The sequence below is a fragment of the Cervus canadensis genome, chromosome 19 (assembly GCF_019320065.1).
Source record: "Cervus canadensis isolate Bull #8, Minnesota chromosome 19, ASM1932006v1, whole genome shotgun sequence".
Classification (NCBI taxonomy): Eukaryota; Metazoa; Chordata; class Mammalia; order Artiodactyla; family Cervidae; genus Cervus; species Cervus canadensis.
In genome coordinates this window covers 13,388,060-13,395,289 of record NC_057404.1, presented here as the reverse complement: position 1 = coordinate 13,395,289, position 7,230 = coordinate 13,388,060, and the positions used below count along the sequence as shown (strand labels likewise).

At 36.7% G+C, this 7,230-nt stretch overlaps 1 non-coding gene across 1 annotated transcript; it reads left to right on the top strand.

The window, feature by feature from the left end:
* The first annotated feature begins 2,513 nt into the window (after positions 1–2,513).
* LOC122422433 lies at positions 2,514–2,620 on the top strand. The gene has a single exon (XR_006263831.1). It is a non-coding gene; the product is annotated as a U6 spliceosomal RNA (small nuclear RNA).
* Positions 2,621–7,230: the final 4,610 nt, after the last annotated feature.

Sequence of the window (7,230 nt, the reverse complement as noted above, 5' to 3'; positions counted from 1 at the left end):
TAGGGGTTCTCAGTCCCTTTGCAGAATCCCCAGGTTGGGAAGTGTGTTGTGGGTCCTAGAATTTTATCAACAGTGTGAGTATCTCTTTGGTGTAATTGTTCTGCAGTTTGTGGGCGGGCTGTCTGCTTGGTGGCTTTATCGTGGGGCTAACAGCGACCTTCTCCAAGAGGCTTTATGCCATATGCTACCTGTCCCAGGTCTGCTGCAGCCAGAGCCCCTGTCCCCATGGTGGGCCACTGCTGGCCTGGGCCTCAACAGGAGAGATTCAAATACTCAAAGCAGGTCTGGCTCAGTCTCTGTGGGGCCTCCGGGTCCTGGTGTGTACAAGGTTTTGTTTGTGCCCTCTGAGCATCTCTGGGAGGTATGGGGTTTGATTCTAAACATGATTTCACCCCTCCTACCCTCTTGTTAGGGCTTCTCCTTTGTCCTTGGATATGGGCTGTTATTTTTTGGTGGGATCCAACATTCTCCTGTTGATGGTTGTTCAACAGCTAGTTGCAATTTTGGAGTTCTCACAGGAGAAGTTGAGCACACGTCCTTCTACTCTGCCATCTTGCAAGGGACTCCATCGTGCAAGGAAACTATATATAGTTTTGATAATTTTTTTCAGTCCTCATATCCTAAAACTAACATATACATTGCAATTTAAAGCATAATTGATATATTGCTATAAATATCATTCAATTTTCTATTTCTAAATCACAAACTTCTCAAAATTTGAAAGTGAAGATCTATTTTAATTTTTATCCAGTGAAATTAAAGTTTTCAAATACACCCTATATATATATATTTGAAAATTAATGTGTGCTTTCAATTTTGTACCTCTTCTGCATGCATAAGTCTTCATGAGAATAATGAGAAAAAACTTGTTGCTGAATTAGTAGTTAAACACAAGTATTATTTTTTGGTAAGATAATTTAGGAAGTTTATATTGTAACATGAACATCACCAAGCCAATAGTTGCTTGTATAATTCCTGATAAAATCCATGTAATTTTCTCTGTCAGAGAGTTGAAGAAGAGTAAAATTTAATGCCAATGACATTTGATTTAAGATGTCAGAATATTCAGTTTGATCCAAAGAAAGGCATGGAGTCAGACCAAACCTAATAATCAAGTATGGAAAACAAACAGACTAAGTTATAGGCACTAACTCTACATTCCATACAGGATATACATAGTGCCCTGCAACATCTCAGGGAAATTTGAAACTAAAATTTGATATTGATTATTATAAAATCTGTAAGCAGCCTATGTGAGTACCAGTTCAGCCTTTCACTCTATGAGGGAAGCAATGCTGGAGTCACATGCCTTTTCTGTGTCTCAGTTTCCTTATTCTTAAGATGGGAACAACAGTGCTTCCTGAGGTTGCCTTGGTGATTAAATCATTTAAGCTTGAAAATAACTTAGAGCAGTATTTGAAAGTGAAAGTGAAGTCGCTCAGTCATGTCTGTCTCTTTGCGACCCCATGGACTGTAGCCCATCAGGCTCCTCCATCCATGGGATTTTCCAGGCAAGAATACTGGTGTGGGTTGCCATTTATTTAGTGCATAGTAAATTCTTCAATGTGAGTGTGCTGTTGCTTCAGTGGTGTCTGACTCTTTGCCACCCCATGGATGATAGCCCACCAGGCTTCTCTGTCCATGGGATTTTTCAGGCAAGAATTCTGGAGTGGGTTGCCATCTCCTCTTCCAAAGGAGGAGGGATTCCCAGGGATTGAACCTATGTCTGTTACATCTCCTGCATTGACAGGTGTGTACTATAGGGAGGCAGAGTTGTCTCTACCGATGACTTCATAGCTTTGAAATTGTTTCCAGAGAACAAAAAAGTGAGCCTTGACCTATGAATCAAAGCATAACGTCTTCCTTTTTATTTAGTCTTTTGTCTTAAGGACATAAAAGGATCAACCAAGCAGAGGAGTGATTAACACTGAGTTTCTTTCTGTGTATTTACCTAGAGGCAAAATCAATGAGCATCCCTAGTTAATAATAAAAAGTGATAAATGAATAAGTAATCACATACTTTCTTGAAGGAAGTTATGTCTCAGCCTTGAGGTAGCTGTCAGTCAATCATTGACAGACTGATTTCTGCACATAAATATTATGATGCATATCTTTAATGATAAACATATAATGGAACTTCTTTCATTTATTAGGTTGGTGCAAACACAATTGCAGTTTTGGACCATGAATTTTATTAATACTTCCAAATGAAAAAATAACTGACTTTTTGTCGCAATGTTACCCGTGTTAAAAAAGGTCCTAAAGAAGGGCAAGGAAGCCACAGTGTACTGAATTTGTGAAGCAAAATAAGCCTAAAATGTTACCCTAAAAGTCTCATTATGTCAATAATGTGAAGAAATGAACTCTACTTCCAAAAAGTGCTTTTGTTTCCCTGGTATGTGACTGATTTTTAACCTGACATGTTTACTATTATCAGAAGCACATGTAATTCATCTCCACAGGTAAGCATCAGGCACGTTATGGAAGACTGGAAAAGGTAAAAGCACACGACAGTGCTCGCTTCGGCAGCACATATACTAAAATTGGAACGATACAGAGAAGATTAGCATGGCCCCTGCGCAAGGATGACACGCAAATTCGTGAAGCGTTCCATATTTTTTTTTCTGACCACAGTGCAGTAAGATTAGATCTCAATTACAGGAAAAAAATTGTTAAAAATTCAAACATATGGAGGCTAAATAACGTGCTTATGAATAACCAACAAATCATAGAAGAAATCAAAATATGTATAGAAATGAATGAAAATGAAAACACAACAACCCAAAACCTATGGGACACTGTAAAAGCAGTGCTAAGGGGAAGGTTCATAGCATTACAGGCTCACATCAAGAAACAAGAAAAAAGCCAAATAAATAACCTAACTCTACACCTAAAGCAATTAGAGAAGGAAGAAATGAAGAACCCCAGGGTTAGCAGAAGGAAAGAAATCTTAAAAATTAGGGCAGAAATAAATGCAAAAGAAACTAAAGAGACCATAGCAAAAATCAACAAAGCTAAAAGCTGGTTTTTTGAAAAAATAAACAAAATTGACAAACCATTAGCAAGACTCATTAAGAAACAAAGAGAGAAGAACCAAATTAACAAAATTAGAAATGAAAATGGAGAGATCACAACAGACAACACTGAAATACAAAGGATCATAAGAGACTACTACCAGCAGCTCTATGCCAATAAAATGGACAACTTGGATGAAATGGACAAATTCTTAGAAAAGTATAACTTTCCAAAACTGAACCAGGATGAAATAGAAGATCTTAACAGACCCATCACAAGCAAGGAAATCGAAACTGTAATCAAAAATCTTCCAGCAAACAAAAGCCCAGGACCAGATGGCTTCACAGCTGAATTCTACCAAAAATTTAGAGAAGAGCTAACACCTATCTTACTCAAACTCTTCCAGAAAATTGCAGATGAAGGTAAACTTCCAAACTCATTCTATGAGGCCACCATCACCCTAATCCCAAAACCAGACAAAGATGCCACAAAAAAAGAAAACTACAGGCCAATATCACTGATGAACATAGATGCAAAAATCCTTAACAAAATTCTAGCAAACAGAATCCAACAACATATTAAAAAAATCATACACCATGACCAAGTGGGCTTTATCCCAGGAATGCAAGGATTCTTTAATATCCGCAAATCAATCAATGTAATACACCACATTAACAAATTGAAAGATAAAAACCATATGATTATCTCAATAGATGCAGAGAAGCCTTTGACAAAATTCAACACTCATTTATGATTAAAACTCTCCAGAAAAGCAGGAATAGAAGGAACATACCTCAACATAATAAAAGCTATATATGACAAACCCACAGCAAGCATCACCCTCAATGGTGAAAAATTGAAAGCATTTCCCCTGAAATCAGGAACAAGACAAGGGTGCCCACTCTCACCACTACTATTCAACATAGTGTTGGAAGTTTTGGCCACAGCAATCAGAGCAGAAAAAGAAGTAAAAGGAATCCAGATAGGAAAAGAAGAAGTGAAACTCTCGCTGTTTGCAGATGACATGATCCTCTACATAGAAAACCCTAAAGACTCTACCAGAAAATTACTAGAGCTAATCAATGAATATAGTAAAGTTGCAGGATATAAAATTAACACACGGAAATCCCTTGCATTCCTATATACTAACAATGAAAAAACAGAAAGAGAAATTAAGGAAACAATACCATTCACCATTGCAACAAAAAGAATAAAATACTTAGGAGTATATCTCCCTAAAGAAACAAAAGACCTACACATAGAAAATTATAAAACACTGATGAAAGAAATCAAAGAGGACACAAACAGATGGAGAAACATACCGTGTTCATGGATTAGAAGAACCAATATTGTCAAAATGGCTATTCTACCCAAAGCAATCTATAGATTCAATGCAATCCCTATCAAGCTACCAACGGTATTTTTCACAGAACTAGAACAAATAATTTCACAATTTGTATGGAAATACGAAAAACCTCGAATAGCCAAAGTAATCTTGAGAAAGAAGAATGGAACTGGAGGAATCAACCTGCCTGACTTCAGACTCTACTACAAAGCCACAGTCATCAAGACAGTATGGTACTGGCACAAAGACAGAAATATAGATCAATGGAACAGAATAGAAAGCCCAGAGATAAATCCACGAACCTATGGACACCTTATCTTTGACAAAGGAGGCAAGGATATACAATGGAAAAAAGACAACCTCTTTAACAAGTGGTGCTGGGAAAACTGGTCAACCACTTGTAAAAGAATGAAACTAGAACACTTTCTAACACCATACACAAAAATAAACTCAAAATGGATTAAAGATCTAAATGTAAGACCAGAAACTATAAAACTCCTAGAGGAGAACATAGGCAAAACACTCTCCGACATAAATCACAGCAAGATCCTCTATGACCCACCTCCCAGAATATTGGAAATAAAAGCAAAACTAAACAAATGGGACCTAATGAAACTTAAAAGCTTTTGCACTACAAAGGAAACTATAAGTAAGGTGAAAAGACAGCCCTCAGATTGGGAGAAAATAATAGCAAATGAAGAACAGACAAAGGATTAATCTCAAAAATATACAAGCAACTCCTGCAGCTCAATTCCAGAAAAATAAATGACCCAATCAAAAAATGGGCCAAAGAACTAAACAGACATTTCTCCAAAGAAGACATACAGATGGCTAACAAACACATGAAAAGATGCTCAACATCACTCATTATCAGAGAAATGCAAATCAGAACCGCAATGAGGTACCACTACATGCCAGTCAGGATGGCTGCTATCCAAAAGTCTACAAGCAATAAATGCTGGAGAGGGTGTGGAGAAAAGGGAACCCTCTTACACTGTTGGTGGGAATGCAAACTAGTACAGCCACTATGGAGAACAGTGTGGAGATTTCTTAAAAAACTGGAAATAGAACTGCCATATGACCCAGCAATCCCACTTCTGGGCATACACACTGAGGAAACCAGATCTGAAAGAGACACGTGCACCCCAATGTTCATTGCAGCACTGTTTATAATAGCCAGGACATGGAAGCAACCTAGATGCCCATCAGCAGATGAATGGATAAGGAAGCTGTGGTACATATACACCATGGAATATTACTCAGCCATTAAAAAGAATTCATTTGAATCAGTTCTAATGAGATGGATGAAACTGGAGCCCATTATACAGAGTGAAGTAAGCCAGAAAGATAAAGAACATTACAGCATACTAACACATATATATGGAATTTAGAAAGATGGTAATGATAACCCTATATGCAAAACAGAAAAAGAGACACAGAAGTACAGAACAGACTTTTGAACTCTGTGGGAGAAGGTGAGGGTGGGATGTTTCGAAAGAACAGCATGTATATTATCTATGGTGAAACAGATCACCAGCCCAGGTGGGATGCATGAGACAAGTGCTCGGGCCTGGTGCACTGGGAAGACCCAGAGAATCGGGTGGAGAGGGAGGTGGGAGGGGGGATCGGGATGGGGAATACGTGTAAATCTATGGCTGATTCATATCAATGTATGACAAAACCCACTGAAATGTTGTAAAGTAATTAGCCTCCAACTAATAAAAAATAAAAAAAAAAATAAAAAAATAAAAGCACAAGACAATAGTTAAATAGAGTTCCTTTTGTCTTACCCACATGTTTCCATTATAAATTAGCACACAGATGTTTTGTGTGTTACCTTAGTGAACAGTAACCCATGCTATAGATGGAACAAATTTTCTACATATTATGTGTTAAAGACATATCATGTCTTTAAAATCAGATAGATTGCTGATCATGATTCAGAATGCAATAGAATACTTTGAAATATTGATTTAGTTAATGATTCTGACCTGAAATACATTATCTGAAATTATTCTGACCTGAAATACATATTATGAAAACACTTGTAAAAACCTAATGTTGCATGAACTTGGGATATTATTTTACTGTGACATTAAGTCATGTCTCATTTTTCTAGGTCCAAATCATTAGAGAATTCTATTGATATACCTTAGGCCAGATTATTCTAGAATGCTTAAATTGTGTAGAATTCTTAGACTTTGTTGTGGCAAAATTTAATGGATATAGAAGATATAGCAAAAATAATTAGCCATGTTCCACTTTAGGAAATTCACTCCCTGGTGGCTTATGGCAAGTTATGATGTTGGAAACTAATTGGGGTTGAAATAAAGTCTTTGGTATCTTCAAATTTCTTACAGCCTTTTTAGTCATGGGTATGGTTAATATTCAAATCATATATAAATTGCAATTAGATGTTATAATAAAATTTATTGAATATAAACTGGGAAAGCAAATATTGAAGTCTTTTATGGGTTCCAAAAGAAAATCCACAGATATAAAAAAAAAAAAAAAGGAAGAAGAAGTGGAGTCACAGAAAAACTGGGTATGGCATTTTGAATGTCGGATCATTTTCCATCCAAGGAAAGATATCCTCTTGGGATTTGGGAGTTTGTGTATGCAGTAGCTTACTGATATGGGAAATAAAGATTTATGACTCAGAGTTTAGGCCTTATATATCCATTTCTTCCATGGAAATATATGGCATATGAGCCAAGAAAAGAAGAAAACAGGTGATAAATATATCAGGGGATCCCCAGAATGTACAGTCAGAGCAAAGTCAAGCTATAAAGTTTTCTGAATTTGAGACAAAAAGGGGTAATAAGAAAATGAGTATAAAAGGAAGCCAAGAAAAGAGAGAAGTTTTACAA